This window comes from Scophthalmus maximus, chromosome 9, assembly GCF_022379125.1.
Source record: "Scophthalmus maximus strain ysfricsl-2021 chromosome 9, ASM2237912v1, whole genome shotgun sequence".
NCBI classification, from domain to species: Eukaryota; Metazoa; Chordata; class Actinopteri; order Pleuronectiformes; family Scophthalmidae; genus Scophthalmus; species Scophthalmus maximus.
The window spans coordinates 17,251,494-17,270,063 of NC_061523.1; the positions used below are offsets into that span (position 1 = coordinate 17,251,494).

General features: G+C 41.0%; 1 long non-coding RNA gene across 2 annotated transcripts in view; it reads left to right on the forward strand.

Annotated features, from left to right (window-relative positions):
• LOC118319773 overlaps positions 1-18,570 on the forward strand; it is a 151,489-nt gene that overhangs the window by 98,084 nt on the left and 34,835 nt on the right. For both annotated transcript variants that reach the window (XR_004796095.2, XR_004796096.2), the window contains exon 2: positions 13,738-13,845. This is a non-coding gene — a long non-coding RNA (uncharacterized LOC118319773). The remainder of the gene's footprint in view (positions 1-13,737; positions 13,846-18,570) is intronic.

Below are 18,570 nucleotides of genomic sequence, written 5' to 3' on the forward strand. Positions count from 1 at the left end.
CATGTCACATTGTGTCTGCTCATTTGTGAACATGCCGGACAGCATTGAGCCGATCAGGGCTCACCTGAGATGAGACTGGCAACGCAGTCGCGTATTCTCTGCTCTCATTAGTGGTAATGTTGCGTATTTAAACATGTCACAATTATGACACTGTCAAGGCAGGTGTCAGCTGTGGGTTGTCCGTCTCTGTGGCGTGTGCGCGTTGTCGTGTGGGTGTGCTTTTTGTTCTTACTCTCAATAGTATCGAATTATCCCAAAGAGCACCTTGCCATTAAGGAGGGTGATGTATTACGCTCGTGATGCTAATTATCCTTCCTTTATTTCACAACATTACATTTCATATACACCAATCACCCACGACAGGTGTGGCTCAGGAGGCAGTGTGGGTCGTACACTAATCAGGAACGCCGGTGGTTCAATCCCTGGCACCCTGCAAGACACAGAACCCCCCAATCATGATGGTTGCACGAGTGAGTATGTGTATATGAATGTGTGTGCGTGAATGACTATGAGTGATGGACTAGAAAAGTGTTATGTAAGTGCAGCCCAGATTCCATTCATTAAAAGAGGAACCTGGTGTTAACGCTGTGGCTGATTAATAATATCTGACTGAAGTACTGTATGATATAATAACAATAATAATAATAATAATAATAATAATAATAATAATAATAATAATAAAACTGTATTTCTAAGCAAGTTCACACTATGTGTGTGTGTATGTCTGTGTGTGTATGTGGTTTGTGTGTGTGTTTAAGCATTGATAGTTGCCACCATTGGGCTCTATGCGAACCGTCTGTCAGCAGCTCAAATCCTACTAGATCATAAAAATAAAAAAGCAATATTCCGGCACCCCAATCATTTTCACTTCAGTGAGAAATAATTTATATTAATGCAGTTGGTTGGCACCTGGTTGAGCCAGTTTTCTTGCCCTCCAGTCAGCTGTTTCACAGCCAACGGGGACAACATCATGTCGGGTACCTTGTCACCCGACCCTTAAAATGATATGACTGTGGCTTGTGGCAAATCCTCATGTTCATCAACATAATATTTGATTCTGAATCTAAATCTTGTGTGTAAAGACAAAGAATGTGGGTAAACGGTTTTAGCAAGTTCACCACAATTAAACTGACTAAATTAAGCAGATTTTTTATGTTGTGTTATATGGATCTGACATATGATCTTTATCAAATATCAATTATCAAAAGCCTGATCCAATAGACCTTCATCACCTTGATTAACATATCATAACTAGATTCAATTAAATGTAAACCGATGTAGTATTCAGGCAAAATGTCAACAAAACACTATCATTTTGGTTTTTAGCAGATTACTGCACAATAAAGAACAAAGTGTGAAGCTTTAAACCCCTTTATAGTTAAAAATGTTGGCGTTTCACATCTTTAATGGTCAGTTGTCCTTGTATTCATAATTTTCTCTCAGCCTGATTTAAAGGCCAAATCGTCTCACGGAAAAAGCAAACTTCTGGATTGTTCATTAAAATGGAGCCAATGCATACAGTGAGGTCTCGTACAGTCTGAGCGAAACATTGGAAAATAACCATCACATGCGGATGAAAGGTCATTTACAACTTGTCCAAAGCAGACTGAGAATTTGAAAGATATACACTGATTTTAACATTAAAAAAAAATATAAAACAAACATTTGGAAGTAGGTTTGTGATGTCTCGAGGTTTTAAAGTATTCTCTATGTCCATTGATCACAATGTAATGTACCAGATCTTCTCCAGACATTCTGTTGGATGAACAACCCTTCTATGATGAAAATGTGACATTTATGTTTTTCTCCAGTAAGTTTTGGAAGATGCCCACAGATGTTCTGTAACATGGCATTCCCCTTGACATGGCTAAATTAGTGTTGGACCATGTGTTGAGTTGGCTGAGATATCATTAGCAGTCCGAATGAATTAAATAAGAATTTTGAAATAACTAAAACATTATATACTGGAATTCAGAGGGAAAAAACAAGGAAAGGAGAGGGAATTTGTGTTTGTAGACAGCGCGTGTGTGTGTGTGCGTGTGTGTGTGTGTCCACTTGTGTCAAAGTGAATATTCAATTTGCTTTCCCCTTTAATTTAGGATGCAGAATCAATATTTCCAAACTCTAGAGACACAAAGACATCTTAAGTAAATCCCCCGTGGCCCCGGGGACCTCAGTGAAGTGTGTTGCCCACTAAGACCTCCTGCTGCATTGGCGTAAAAAACCGGGAAACACTTCAAGACCATCGCACATGTAGAAATCGTTGGGTACTGCCAGATCCTTGTCACAAAGTGTGTGTGTCGTGTTGACGGCATTAACATTTTTTTTAATAAACACCTTGAGGAGCTTGTGACTGCAGAAGGTATCCTACTTGACATGCTCTCTCCCCTGGCTCATATAAACAGCTGTTGGAATCACCCAGACATGGGCTTTGAAGCCCTGCTGGCATGTCTAGCCTCCGCAAATGCACCCAGCTGAGAATACACACTTTTATTACATGCAAAGTCTCCTGTGAGTGCATAATACCTTTAAATATGTGTGATCGCTAAACAGGGGAATTGTAGATTCATTTTTTTAATCTCTTGCTCTGGGCTAGAATCATAAGAGAGGCCGTGTCTCAGTTAGATGAGATGCAAAGTCATTTATCAAACCTTCACGAAATGTCCCACTCTGTATGTGAATGGCATGTTTGGTATGTAAGAACTACTGAAGCATACAGTGGTGTCATCAGAAGATTAAAAAATAATATAATTATTGATGATTTTTTTTTTTTGTTGCCCTACAGAGAAGGCCTAATCATACCAATCCCCTATGTCAAAGCAGTCGAAGCCCTTTGATTGTTTTAGTTGAGACAAACCTTGAGGGACATTCTGCTCATCAAGTAAATTGAGGATTCTATATGCTAGGGGAGCCTGACTGCAATGAATGGATGAATGGGTTGACGTAAAGTGCAAGGAAGAAGCTCAGCATATGATTATGAATCGGGCCTTCTCTGTTTGTGTTCACTAGGCTGGAATTAGTGCTTTTCATTACTGATGGCTTATAGGCGGACTGTTTGGCTGCCGGCTGGGGTCAAAATAAAATGATGTGTTTGCCAGAGGCAGAGAGGCTGGGTCACGAGGGACTAAATGGCCCAGTTATGAAGAGCAGAGCTTATCTCCCTCTCTGAATCAACCCCTACCTCCAGCTAAACTAAACATACACCATGTCCTGTGGGGAGAGAAAATATCTCTAAGAAAACTGGGGACAATAAAAGATCACCATCTGTATTCCCCTTTATCATATTGCTAAAAATTGCCTTTAATTCTAGTTATTTAAGACAAGGCTGTCTTTATATTCCAACTGATGTGCGGTCAAACCAGCCTAAACTGTTTCACCGCACCGAGATTTGGCTTAATTAGCTCAGTTCCCAAGATGTCAAAGCGCGGATGGCAGTCGGCCCTTCTGCTAAAGCAAAAAGAGCTCAGTTTTTTGGATGTCATACAACAAAACAGACTTGTACATCTAAAGAGCATGTCCTTTATTGATTAGAACCCCCACTGGGATCACTAAGCATGATATAAAGCTATCACCATATGCCTGTGTTTAAAGTCCCCTCTTAGAACATAAGCTTGAAATAAGCTTGGATTATACTTACTGCAGGGAATCGTTACCACCGCTCGTGGCTGCTTTTAATCATACAAAGAAAACCACAGTGAATTATTGTAGTGTTTTTAGGGTGAAGGGTTGAAATAAATTGTGCTGGTATTAAAAGATTTCCTTGATATGGCTGATTTTTAAGCCGGATGTTCCCATTATGTTCATCATCTTTTGACTCTACTGACGTGTTTTGTTCTGAAATTAACAACAGTATTGGCTAACTTGACTCGTTTTTATTTTTGCTTTGTTTAAAACATGATTGTCGGGCCTTCTTTTGGTATTTGTTCTCATGTTTCTCGAGACTCTTCTTTAATGATATTATTCTCATAACTTAATTTCCATAATTACAAATGTAGGCTGTATAAAAGTACAGATGACACAAAGGGGTAAACAAATGATCACAACAACCTTTAAATAAAGTACAGTACAATAATCCACAACTACAAATATTGATATGATGCAAACAAAAACTGAATAGAGGTCAGTCTAACACTTCATTTTAGCATTGCTGTCAAGCAGAGACAGAGAGATTTACTAGAAAGCGTTTTCAGACATTCTTTCACTTTACGGCAGCGATACCCGGCTTGGTTGTCTAATTTGGATTTTGTGACAAAATGTTTCTTGCAGGTTAGTTGTAAGTTTTGGTCTTTTCATCAAGTGTTCTATCATCTGCTCAATCAAGTCCCTCAAATGAAAACACAAAACATGTTGTTTTGTCATTGTTTGACGAGGCGACACAGTTTGTCACTACCTCCCAAGATTTAAATCTATCGTGACTACTATCATACAACCTCCACCTTTTGGACGGTGCTAGCTTTCTATCATGCTGTATCCACGCTCTAAGCCATACCAATGTTTTGTCCTCTATTTTATTCTAAATGGGATCATAATTTACTTAATGAAAATCGTGCTGTAATGAAAAATACTTGAAAATAGATGTTGAGACCATAAAGTTTTTGAGTGTTGAAATTGAGTCATTTTCTAATAGACTTCAATAGAAACTGACCTTTTTTTGCAACCACTTGAGTTCTGCTGGTTGAGTATTTGAGATGATACAGCATTTCAAAATAAATCATTCATTTATTGTCTAAAACAAGAGGGATTTGCTTCTTCAGCTATAGACTAAGAATGTAATTCCTTGGTGTATACGCTACCCACCATACACAGCGTGATTACTTGAAGTAGATGTTTAGCTTTAAATCATAAGCTGGTAGATATAATGAGATACAACATACTATCAAAATGCAAAATTGAAAGAGAAATCGCCCTAAGCTTTCTAGGATCTTCCCACATTTGCCGTCTTCTCCCCAAAGATTTATCAGACATGGTTTAACTAACAGGAGGCTCAGGGAGCTCCTCCTTGCTGAGTTATAGAAATCATTTCCCATTAACCATTTTAATGGAGAGAAGAAATTCAAGGACACCCTCAATGTTAACATTATCACTTCAAAGACAAGCTGTTGACACTCTGGAAACTGTTAACGATGTAATGAATGAATCATGAGCAGCGTTCTTGGTCACAGGGCCGTTCCTCCTCCCGGCAGTGTGCCGTGGCCCTCATCTGCGTTTTGCTTTTGTGACACCCCTCAGGAAGAGCCCTCACCTGACTTGTCGCCCTGACAGGTGGGGAAGGGAGTGAGGGAAGGAGAAGTTTGAGTTTTCTATTGAGATGGTGAGGTACAAAAGGGACTTTTGTCGGTCACCACTGTTTCTTGATCATCTGCTGTCGGGTCAGAATAACAAGACAATTAGGTTGGGACAAACGGCATGTTAATCTGTGTCTTCAGTGTTGCGGATCAGTGAGATCAGCATCCCTCATTATCTTTAAGAAATCCTTTGGAGCATATTTTTGTCAGACTCTTGGAAACTGGGGCATGATCATACCACAGATATCTTACCAGTCCCTACAAAACATCAAAACAATGTCATCCATTTCACCATTTAATTAATAATCCCAGTGAACCCAGGTAATTTTCGGATATAGCATGATAAAAAGCAACGTACACGTTGATTCATTTCACAAAAAAACATTGATCGGTTAGTATTGTCATATCTGCTCTGCCTTTGTTAGATGACAGGACAAGAGAAGCTGTTGCACAAACATATCTGGCTGCATGCATTTTGTCAGATTTGTTTTTCTTCTACCTTGTTTATCCCGCTTTCGGTAGACGGCGGAGGCTGGGAGGATTCACCTTTTGTTTTCAAGTTCTGTCTGCTGAGCAGTCGGTGGTACTTTATGGATTTGCTATTGCTTTCCTATTGAAAACGAATGAGTGTCAAGTTTTCTGTCCACCACATGCCAGTGCAATAAGAATGCAACAGAACCAATTTCTGTGTTATTCCACTGTGTTTGTGGGAGTACTTTGTGTCGCTGAGCACTACACAGTGCTGTGGTCACGACCACAACTGTGAAACAACAGCCACAGAAAGTTCTAAAACCAACCAGAACATTTGACTGCGCTGTATGTATCTGTTTTTTTTATGTATTTGTGTCGCATTAATAGGCTTTCTTACATGATGGCCTAATTAAATCTGGGGTCCAACTATGACCCTGGACCCATGAATAATAGAAAAGAAAGAAAAATGACAGATTTTTCTGGGGTAACTTGTTGGAATAAATCATCTGAGATTTGAAACTCAACTTCAGTTTCAATCACACCTACAGAGCTTCATTTACAGCATCTCTCAGCTCTCTGATTTGTGTTTTGGTTTTTTTACAGCTGCAGACAACTGTTTATGAAAAGGCTCTCAAAACTCAGAGTAGCTGTACCAATTTTTATAGAGATGTGTGACAAATTAAAGGAAAAACCAACATAATGATAACAATAATAAAGCACATTAAGCATTTTATATCACAACAATAGGGCAGATGTATAAGAGTAAAAAAGAGAAAGATAAGATAAGTGTTGAAACAAAACAAAGTGAAACATTCTAAAATGATTGAAATATTTAATAAACATACAGTTTCTATGTAAGGTGATGGCGATCTTGAGCCTCCAGAACTTATGATGTTCATCTTATAGCCACTCATCTCTAGGATCACTGCTGCTGTCGTGTGTGTCAGCTTGTTGGTAGTACGTAGTGCTGCCTTCACATAGTATCAGGCAAAGAAGACACTGCAGAATGTTGGTTTATTATTTATTCCTTCTCAATCAAAAAAGCAAACTGATTCAGGTTCCAGTTACCCACTCTCTAATGTTTATTCATATGCTAGTTAATTCTATTCCTTATAAACATATTTGAAACAGTGAACTGGGAAGAAAGGGACAAATTGCCAAAGAGAAATAACACCTTGTTATTTGTGTCTTAGCTCCGAAAATGTCTTGGGAAGCTCAATGCCCCGGTGAAATGGAATCGCTCCGCAGAAGGGCTGTGTGTGAACTTGACCTGAGTGGCAGCATTTAATGAGAACAAAACTCTCAAAGTGATCAATATGTTCTATCAATTCAAACTTTAAATGGAGTCTGCTCACCAGGCTCCCGTTCTGTAAGTGCACACATGGATTCAAAGGACTGTAGTCAGCGGTCAGACACTTCTCCTCTTTTAGCCTTTCTAACATGGTCACAATAAAAATGAAAAACGCGTGGAAAATATTAAATTTCATAAAGAAACCAAAAATGAGTTTCAAATTAACTGTGAGTGACCCTCACGTGAAATCAGTGTGTCGGCAATGTTAATCCATCAGCCAGAGCAGGCGAGTGCAGCACACATGCGGCTCTGAGAGCTGTCAGTCAAGGCTGTCAGAGGTGGTGAGGACTGGGACGGGAGGGGGAGCGCTGCTGTGGTGTGAGTGCAACTCGGAGTCTAAGGTCAACACTGAACTCCCGGCTCACCCCCTCCCATTTTCCATGAGAGCTCCCCCATGCAAGCCGGTGGGCCAACGATGTCCCAACTGACCGCTGTGATCTGTGGCCAAGTGGCGTCTCCCTCTGCCCGATCAGACCCAGCACCTCTTGTTCGCTGGCCAACTGGCCTTCTTCCCTGCGAGCCGGGGCCAGGGCTCCTCCTGGTTCCGTATGTTCCGTGCTTTTTTTAGGTCTGTGATGGATGCCACCCGTCCCTGGGCGCCCTCCGAAGCTGCACCAGAGAGGGGGATTAAAGATATTTCCCTTTTTTTTTTCTTTTTTTTTCTCTGAAAAGGGGGATGGATGAGTGTAATCACCTATAATCTCAAATTCTACGCCTCTTGATAATGAACCAGGGGGTGTTTTGGCCATTTGGATCAGCTCCCTCCAGTCACCTACTTAAAACGGGAGAAGGACCTGTCATAACCGCCTGAAACTTGTGACAAGGAAAAGAGAGTTGAGGTAGACAGGCAGAGTTCGCCTATAAGCTGTGTTTTCTGCTCATGTAGGCTGTGCAGTCAAACCGCGGCTCACTCAGAAGACCAAAGTCACTTTGGCCAATGAGCACTTGGCTGTTGATCCTAGCAAGAAGGGAAAACCTTAGGAAGTTAAGCTCTCATCCTACATGTAAAGGGGAGGATAAAACGGCAGACCAGGACATGAAGTCTTTCTAATCATATGAAAACTAAGAAGTGGAGCAGCACTTTAATTTTCTGTATTAAGAAAGTGGGAAGAGTTCTTGCTCTTCAAAAACATATATTTATCTATCTATCTATCTATCTATCTATCTATCTATCTAAAAGTACAAAGGCTTGTTAATGTGCTTTCTACTATTTAAGAATTTCGATATGAATTGAATAAGGGGGAATTATATTACTATTTAATTACAAAATAAACTAGTCACATGTTTAAAGAAACAGAAGAAAAAAGGATTTTTGTGTCTGAAAAACCTGCGTAACCAAGAGATTAATGAGTGATATTCACTTGCAGTAATTTGATATATGCTGAGAAGGAGGGGGTGATGCAAGATGTGGTTTATATGTACTTTATATTTATGTGCAGTTGACATTATATTTCAAAGACGACTTACCTTTTGTCATAATACATTGTAAGTAGAAGAAAGACAAAGATAGTGGGAGTGTTGATTTGAGTTAAAGACTCCCATACTGTCAGCGATATCGATACTGCCAGTCAGTCAATGCACCCGGGGTGTCCTCGGAAATAAAATTCACGAGAGAAAGAATAGCAGAGAGAGGAGGTGTGAAAATTAAATGTCATCTCTTGACAGGGCTGTCTGAGAATTAAGCTGGCAGTGAAGTGTGACAAAGTTGTTTGGTGACAAGGCAGGAGAAGACAATTGTCAACACTGCTTTCCTTCCAACAAGTGCTGGCACCCAAGATGTGGGTGCAGAGCTAAGAGATGTGGCAGAGCGGGAGGCAGAGAGAGTCAGGGAGAGAGGGGTGAATGGATGTTCATGTGTGTCAGTGGCGCCGTGATCAGCAATGTGAGTGCTGCTGTGTGTCATTATCACATAAATATATGAAGGATGTAATGTGATTTCAAACTTTGAGACCAATTTACCTGTAGCTGAACATGAGAGGGTGACAGTATGATGTAGTTACCGACAGATTATAGAATCACATACAACTAGTGTTTTTGCCATTTTCATCTTAGATTTTGATGCAAATTTGAAATAATTTAATCAAAATTAGACTCTCATGTGAGCCTTGTCAGAGAGCTCATCCAACAGAACAACGGCTGGCATCGCTGCAAGGCTGAGCTTGTTGTGAACAAAGCAAGAATTTGTGGTGATGAATGATAATTTTGACGATTTTTCCCCGATGACATCAGCATTGTTCATTAGTCGAAAAAAAAAATCTTACAGGAATGGGTTCAACATTTTTAGAGATGGGCTCATGTGCTCTTTCAACAAGGTCTAGATGTGGAAAGTGATAACACTCCCGTCTGTGTGCTAGATTTGAAGCTGTATCCAGCAGCACATTAGCTAAGTTAACATAAAGACCGGCTCAGTCAAAAAGATAGATGCTGCTTACTATTTTTTTTCCAGTTTCATATCAGTTGCTTCATATCAATTGTACGGAAAGTATAAGAGCGTGAGACTGGTTTTGATCTGTGATTCTGAAAAAACCCCGTTTTTCTTCAAATTTCAAACCATGACACTGGAGGCCCTGGGCTTGCGAGCATTTGAACAACAGTCAGAGTTGGTAGTGTTCTTTTAACCATGACAACCATCTCTTCATAACAAAGCAGTTTTAATTGTCTAAATGTAACCGCCTACCTTAACCACAGCAGAATAACACCAATGCGCAGTGCTAGTTCTCATACGGGTTGTGCGTTCCAAGACCATCATTTGCAAGACTGCATCACGGGGGAAAAAAGTAAATGACAGTGACGAAGAGGATTACCAGAGCATTATAAAACTGAGTTCTCTCTGTTTCTTTTTTTTGCCCTCTCTTTTCTTGCTCCTCTTTCATTACATTCACTAATGCGATCAGGACCTTTTCACAACTTGCAAGTCGAAGCGTCTGTTTTTTGGAAAGACTTCACCAGCTTCATGACCTTGTGTACCAGCATGCTCCCTCCGCTTTCAAAGACATGCTAATGTGGACCTGCGTCCAAGGGCTCGATGTCAGTCTGTGCCATCTCGCCACATCTGATGCATCTCATGATCATACCCCGAGTCCCTCTTTGATCAAAGTCCCCAGTATAAGCACCTAGTCCCACCATAATGGCCTCATTTGATTACAACGTGTAAAGTACTCCATTAGTTTCTATGTTCATGACTCATTAAGTGCTGGTCATGATCAGCCGGGCTTCATGATGAACGGCATGATTGAGGAAATGGTGCCTGAGGTTACAGGTAGATACGAAATTCATAAAGGCTAAACGAAGAGTCGCAGATTAACGTAGCCTTTGAGGTTAGGTGGTGTGTGGATTATGCAGAGTCAGGAACTGCACAAAGGAATTTCATATCAAAACAAAGCAATTCGAGGCAGTTTGTCTCATTGTAGATGAAGGAAATCTGCTGAGAAAAAGATGAGCACAGGAAAACAAATTAACTTTGTCACACCACTCTCTTTCCGTCGAGTGTCATGATCTCACTCCTTTTCAAATGCTTCTTTGGGGGAGAGAGAAACGCAGGGTTGAGTTTAGAACCCCTCAAATATTCAACAAAAAGAGAGAGAAGCAAAAAACAACGGAGGGGCGGAGTAACGAAGTGGCTCGAGTGACAAAGTCAGACTTGCATGAGCTCAAAGTGGGCTACGGGGCAACTCAAAGGTCTTGGAGGGGTGAAGACGTTACAAAGAGGGTGAAAGATGGTGGCGAGTGAGTCATGGAGGATTAGACGGTGGCTGTTATCTATGAGCCATGCACGGGGCTTGTGAGAGTGAAATTGATGAGTTCATCTTCATCTCATTAATTGTCATGATGGATCAGATTGCCGACTTCCCTCAAAGGCGGCTTAATGACTCGTTGACACAAATCTGAATGACTGACTTCACCGATGGCGGCCATTAGTGTGCCACACAAAGCTCTCAGATGTGCTTAAACAAAATTGATAATTACCAAGAGCTTTCATCATCGTAATGAATGGCATCAATAAGCGGACAACCCACACATTGCATTTAATGCATTCGGTCCTGCCATTGAGGAGGCCCGGGCTGTTGTGAGGTCTGGAGAGGACTTTAACACCTTTATTTATCATTCCTTTATTTTGGTGCAGCAATAAATTGTAATATTGCCAAATATTGCAGAATAAGCTGTAGAAATACCAACAGAAAGCTCAGTCGGGCTCTACACTCAAACCAGACCTCATGCAATACAGACTATACTAACAAGGTGGCAATATTTCCATAATCACAGCTCCTTCATTCATGTCCTGCTTGTTCCCTCTCTTCCCACCCACCCACCCTCATCTGGTTTGTGTTGTTTCTTACCGTTGTTAATGCTCAGCCTCTAATGGCCATGGCGTCTTATCTGACGAGGCTTAAAAACATTTGTCTGCCTCCTCCATCCCGTTACTTATTTAATAATGAGACCACAAAGCCAGTGTCTCTATTCATAATGGGGCAGCAGTGGAGCCATCTTGGTGGTTGGCATACAAATCACGATGGGCCGAAGCAATACAGCAGGAGAGATCTAATTGAGAGATAAATATTACTGATTGATTCGAGAAATCAGCCGAACGCAGTCCCTGTCAATGTGGAAACCTCGACTCTGTGAGTCTGTTGAAAGTCACCCGCCTCCTGCGCTGACACTGCGCACGTATCTAAATATGGAGATCTGAAGGCACCGGCGTGTTTGTGCCGGTGTTGTTTCGACATCCTGATGGTTGTCGGTGGCTGTGACAAGCACGCTTCGGTGTTTATTCCTCTCTATTTGCACTGGAGAGTTCAGGATCCCATGCCACCCTGTCTCATCTAAAATAAAACAACAAATCATTTCTCCCAGTTTGAAGCAACGAACCAGCAGAGGGGTGGGTGAGATGGGGAATATTGGCTCAAAGTAGGATTTTTAGCATGGATGACTGACACAGAGCCGCTCTTCAAGGCCGCAGTGTCTCAACATGTATGATAAAATCATAAACATGCTCTTATCACACCACTATACATAACTCTAATTACTCGTCTTGACTTGCGTCAGCATTTATTATCCGAGAGAATATACAGATTCATTCACAATTTTCATTTCCAGCAAAACCTATTTATACTGTCGCCTTATTTACAGGAAGAGAATTGTAATGATTTACCCACTTTAAAATTACAGTCAAATAGGAGCCCTTCATATTTCACCCTCAGATTCCCAGAGTATCACAATTCACGTTAACGACGCGCGAGAAGGGCGAAGCCGGAAAAAACAGGGACAACATTTAGTACGCAGGTGCATGTATGAGCTTAGCAAAGAGCCAGGGAAGGCCAGAAACTGTCTGAGGGGATTTAGCCATGTTACAGGTGTGATGCATTTTAAATTGACCTCAAGCGTACTTTGGAGACGAGGAGAGAGGGGCAGAAAACACACAAAGCAGATGATCAATTACTATTCTATAATTGGACAGGGCTTTAATGAGGCTGGAGGATGCGGCCCTGTGCACCTTTGTCAGCCAGAGTCACTGGCGTGGGTGGGCCAATCAAAGCATGTCCTCATTAGCATACACATGCAGCACTAACCCACAGAGCGAACGGCACTTCATATAGAAGAGTTTCTATCAGGGTCCAGTTTCCCACTGCCTGACACAGTAACACACGTTTGTTTGATACCTAAAGCCACCACGAGACATCATAGTATCAAGTAAATCTCTTAATCAAAGCTTTTAAAGTGTACAGATTCAAAGCAGATCTGTGATGATTTTCTGCAACAAAAGACTTTTTCTCGTGAAGGCATTCGTTTGACGCAGGCGTTGTGTGAGGTCGAAGGAAGCAGCGAGTGTTTTTGGTCTCATCCATCTGCTCTGGTGACCCACTAATGTTCATCATCAGGAGTCAGAGCTGAATCAGAGATGCAGAATACTGCAATGCAAAAAAAATCAAAACAACAAGGTTTAAACAATTCTTTGTTCCCATTAGTGTTTTAAACAGCTGGCATCAAAGCTGCACCATGTGTGATGTTGGTGTTTGGTATTGTTGTCTCATATGTTTAATTGGCACACATTCATTCATTCATATAATTATAGTTTTAGTTTGCGCACAATTCTTTATCTGTGTGAGTGTGTGTGTATGTGTGCGTGTGTGTGTGATGTAAGTGGGGGGTTGAATTGCACAGCTGTTTTTTTTTTTTCTTTGTGTCTGTCTGTCTGTGTGTTTGCTTTTGTGGAGGGGTAGGAGCAGTGGATGGTGCTCTGTCATCTCTGGATGATGTATTGTTTTGTGTACTGTTTACTGTCTTTGTGTATATACCGTTTGCACCACTGACCAAATGAGTGTCCCAATGTAATAATAACACACACACACACACACATATGCACGCACGCACGCACACACACACACACACAAACACACACACACACACACACACACACACACACACACACACAGTTACTTTTGATAATTGTGATAAATTATATCGACATTGACCAAACATTTGGGCACAAAACCAAATGCTGAACATCAGGAAATAAATACTTTCATTTTTTTTCCTGCCTCTTTCAGACACACACAAACGATTTTGATTGAACGCTATAATTTACATGGAAATGCAAAGGAAATATTCTCACCCTGTTTGATCATTTTTCAGACATTACGTTGGGCTTCATGCTGTCAGCTGGATGACTGAACCTGACGGAGTTCTGGTCCAGTCTTTGCTCTACACCTGCACTTGTGGTCTTCGCACTGCTGTCCGCATGTAAGTGACCATTTGCATATCAACCACTTAAGTAGCTCATCCTCTGAAATATAGCACCATACTGTATACTTAGGGCAGACTTGATGCATTGTTATCTCACAATATGGACGCCAGTCCAGCTGATGATGCACCCATGAGCTGGTTTGACAGCCAACAATAATCAACTAACTTGCAGATAAAACCATTAATTAAGTTCATGATGGATTGGATAGAGTTGAACACATGTGCTCTGTTATTACATCCGTTCTTCCAAATATACACATATATCACATGTATATGGTGCCATATAATTAGGGGCAGTTTGGAGTTCAGACAGGATGAGACAAGGATTTGAAAAAAACAACCCTGTGATTGAATGGATTCCATATCCCTTAGTCATGAAAAGTGCAATAAAATGATACTGGTAAGGTTAAAAAAGACATTTGGTCATTTTGAATGAGCAACAATGGATATAAAAGCATAGTGATAACAAGTAGAGCTTATTCTAAATAAATAAATAAATTGGACAATATCTACTAAAACTGTAGAAGTGTGATAAAAACATAGGATTTATGAGAAATTGTGATGACAAACTTTGGGTTTTGCAAAGTTTAAACATCACTTTTATTCACATACAAACAGGTCCTCACTTAAATGGAAAAGAAGATTTAGATGAATTAGAGTGTCATCATAAATATAGTCACTCTTGTGGGTTGAATACATTTGTAAGCTTTACCCAACTCTGTTTTGTTTTTTTAACACAGAGCCAGTCTGCCGAATGAATACCCTATTTTTGTCTGTTTTTATTTGTACAGTAATGACTTTATTGTTTCACTCATTTACACCTTGGGATGTGTTTTTCGGTTATCTCGGTAGGCGCTTCCAAATTATTTATATTTGGTTATAAGAGAACCAAGCTTGCATGACCACGTACTGAACTGACATGAGCAACAGGTCGACCTCGTTAACAAAGTGTGCTCTATTGTGCCCTGAAAATGCTCCACTGACTTGAAGTCTTAACAGGTCCTCGTGCACTGTCCACAAATAACAGAAACATCTCACAAAAGTAGGCACGTGGAAATACCACGACTGTAGGTAATGGGACAGACTTCAAGACTCTTGACTGTTTGATCATCCTTGTGTCGACTACTCACTGTCTGCAGAGCGCTCTCCATCAATACGGAAAGCAACTTGAAATGACTGCTCCATGTTTTTACAATCAAAGTCAACATCCTGTGTTTTGTCTCTGCAGCTGATGCCTCATTATGGTTAGATCACTTAAACCATAATGTTGTTTCCAGGAAGCAGCCAAGTGTTCGTGTTTATGCCGTCTGAAACATAAAAATTGACATTTCAAACTTCCCTGTCTCTAAAGTTAGGGAGGATATGGCAGCAGCACACGGTCACATGAGTATGTCAAAAGTATAGGATGGAGAGCTGAGTCTCTTCACTGCCGTTCTTTTAAAATGTCTGCCATTATATTTTACATGTATTTAACAAGCTGAACTAATAGAAATGGATCAAATTAAATTGCATTTTGTGTCCTGTTGATTATAAACATATAAACTAATACCCATGATTTACTGGACAGGATACTTTGGCATACAGTAACTTGTTTAAGTGTCCTCATGCTTGTCCGCCCTTTTCGTCTGACTGTAAAAACATTAGCTACAGTTTCAATTTCTCCGAAACACGTTTGCAATATTTCTCAAGTGACAGAGCTCTGTAGCAGGAATTAGGAATTATGCTCGTCAGCAGCAGAGCAGGAGGCGGACATGGTGGGTGGGTTGGTACACAAAACATGGAACATGGGAGATGTTGCTGTTTGATTCCGCGTTGGTTCCTTTCAACTACGACCACGATTGCTCCCGTAACTTTCTTCAAGTCAGGGTTGAAGAGAAGTGAGATTTGAACGAGTTAAGGGCTTCTTACCTTTTTGTTTTTTCCTGCAACAAGATTTTATGTAAACCCTGAGCCGGACACAGAAGCCATATAATAATTTGTCAAAGTCTTATTTTGCTCATCTACCTTTTTTATGACCAGGACATACACTTAAAATGATATTGATCATACCCATGTATTTTGCATCAGCCACTGTCACTTACAATGGACTATCTGTGCTGTTATCGCATAAAGTCCACCCTCCTTCCTCCTGTCAGACACTAATGGGGATGGACAAAGATATTTGCAAATTAAAGCATACAACATGCAGAATGAAGAAAAAAGAACGAAAGAGTGAACATGTGCAAATCTCCCTCCTGGTTGCCCAACTAGACAAATCCAAGCCCTTACAAATCTTAACCCAATCTTCTGCTGAAAAAAAAGAAGAGGTAATCCTTTATTTATTTATAAAATAAATGAGACTTTTGGTTGCTGTCTTGTATATTATGCTGAAACTTGAAACCTTGAAATTCCTCTCTGACAAATTGAAACCATGTCTCCATGCACGCTGGGCATTTTATGGTAGGTTTAGCAGGGAAATCTCAAAGGCTCATTAGACATCCTCTAGCTCTGCATGGCAGCTAAAGGGTATCTGCAATTCTTATCTGAAGTGGCAGGCTCCACTCAAATAAGACGAGTGCTATTATGAAACTAGGCCTTGCAAAACTTTAACAAAGTAGTACCCAACGAAGAGTAATGTTTAATGTTGCTGCCATATTGGGAGACAGAGGTACCAAGATGATGCCTTCGGCCCTGGAGTCTTGTAGCCCTGTCTCCAGTTAAACTGATAAGCCACATCATTACCAGGCTTCCAATCCGCTGTGGATAGAGGAAAGGGAAGGTACACGACAGGGAGAAGAGGAAAGAGCAGTTTCTGAGATCAGCTCGGAGTAGGTGCCGGGGCTCAGCTGCCCACATATGCAATTCAAATGCAGAGGCTGGTGTCTGCTGCGACAGGCCTGTGCCGGACCAGGTACATCTGTATCGCTTCCTGCTCTATGTGGAGGAGGTGGTGAGTGACAGCAGGTGGGGATGCAGCCCAATTAGAGCGGGGCTGTTGGAGGATGATGAATGGGGCTGGCTTAGAGTGCCGAGGAGAAACATAGACATAGGCAGGCTCAAGATGCCCACAGCTGTCTCATTGAATGAGTATAAACATGCTGAAGGGCTCCTCCATACAGGATTTTGCAGCCAGTTTTTGCGGGTTTGTGCGAGCTCTCCTGTCTCTTTCCATCTCTCTTTCACAGGCGTTGACAGTTATGAGCTCGCCTCCTTGACTGGCATGGCCTTCAACTAAATTTAGAGAATCATGCTGCTTGACACCCAGCCCCCTGTAGATTCATAAAGAGGCGGAGGTATACACCATGCGCTGTATAAAATGTAGCTTTGTGGATGTGAGTGGGATGGTTATCATTTTATGCATGGGACATTATAGTGTGCAGTGTGAGCATAGCCCTAACACCTGTTGCTAAGGAATATAACCATGCTGCCCCAGCCATTCAAGCAATCATAATGTTCTTAAAAAATGGAGGTTACGGTAGGGCAAATAAAACAACTTAATGCACACATTTATTAATTAAGCCTTTTCTCCTTTAAAGCATTGTGTCTCAAAACTAGGAGAATTTGGACACAAAGACATTTCAAATATTGTCAAAACAAAACATCACAGACACATCACATCAGTGTTTCCTGTAGGATACACTGTCCTGGTGTCAGGAGCTAGTCAGACTCTTAAAGTTCTGCTGATTGCAGGGCTCTGGCTGGCAGACCTGCAGGTGGGGGAATATCTTCCAAACCTTTGTGAAAGAGATTAGCTGAGGTTTATAATTCAATTTCATTACTGTATGAAATAGAAGGAGACTTCTTCCAGGCCACCTGTCTGCTCCTGTCTTTCTATGTCATTACCTTAATCCCCTGGAGTTAGGGGGAAAGCGCTTAGCTCCCCACTTCCTCAATAATATAGGGGTTGCCTCAACGATGTCTTTGAAAGTTAATTATATAAACTTCTTGTTTGCGCACTGTGAGAACGATATTGGTCGGGTTTATGCGGGAAGGGCGTTATGCAGCACAGCGGTGCTTGAGATAAAGAGCATACATTTCACCTGTTAATTCCCTCATGAGTTACCCCGTCTTGCATCAGTTAGCGGGTGAGGGTTAGTGAGCAAGACGATCGAAGATCAGATACAGTAGATTAAGAAAGATTAACAGCGGTAGATGACTGTAAGAGAGAAAAGACGAGAGAAGGAAAGGATGGGATAGGACGAGGACATATATGAAAGAGAGAAAGATGTTATGATGGTGTGCTGCATTCGTGAATACATTTGTGTTATTGCACCATTTGCCACTGATCCCTTTTCATAATCGATGGAAATCCACGACTTCAATGAAACAAAGAAAATCACTACCATACTGTTTAAGGATGGTCCCCACTGTATAGTCTGTTCTATTAAAGTAATGCTGCGGGGGGGGGGGGGGCGTTACATTTTTCACTTCCCACATTCACCAAATGGCAAAAAAATGACACCATGCAGAGGATGTGTAAACCCAATAGTTCCTCACTTTCACAACAGAAAGTCTAATTAAAACCAGCCAAGCTCATACGTTTAACCGGATATGTACCATCAAAGAATATGAGGCCAATTTCATTTAGAAAATGAGACAAAAAGACGCATAGACATAAGTGGCACATTCAGACTAGAACACAGCTATGACAAATAACATTATGAACAATAAAAGCACAACAACATCATCTGAAACATCCAACAAAGAACAAATCTGTGTGGAAGGAGAACAGTTGGTAGTTTT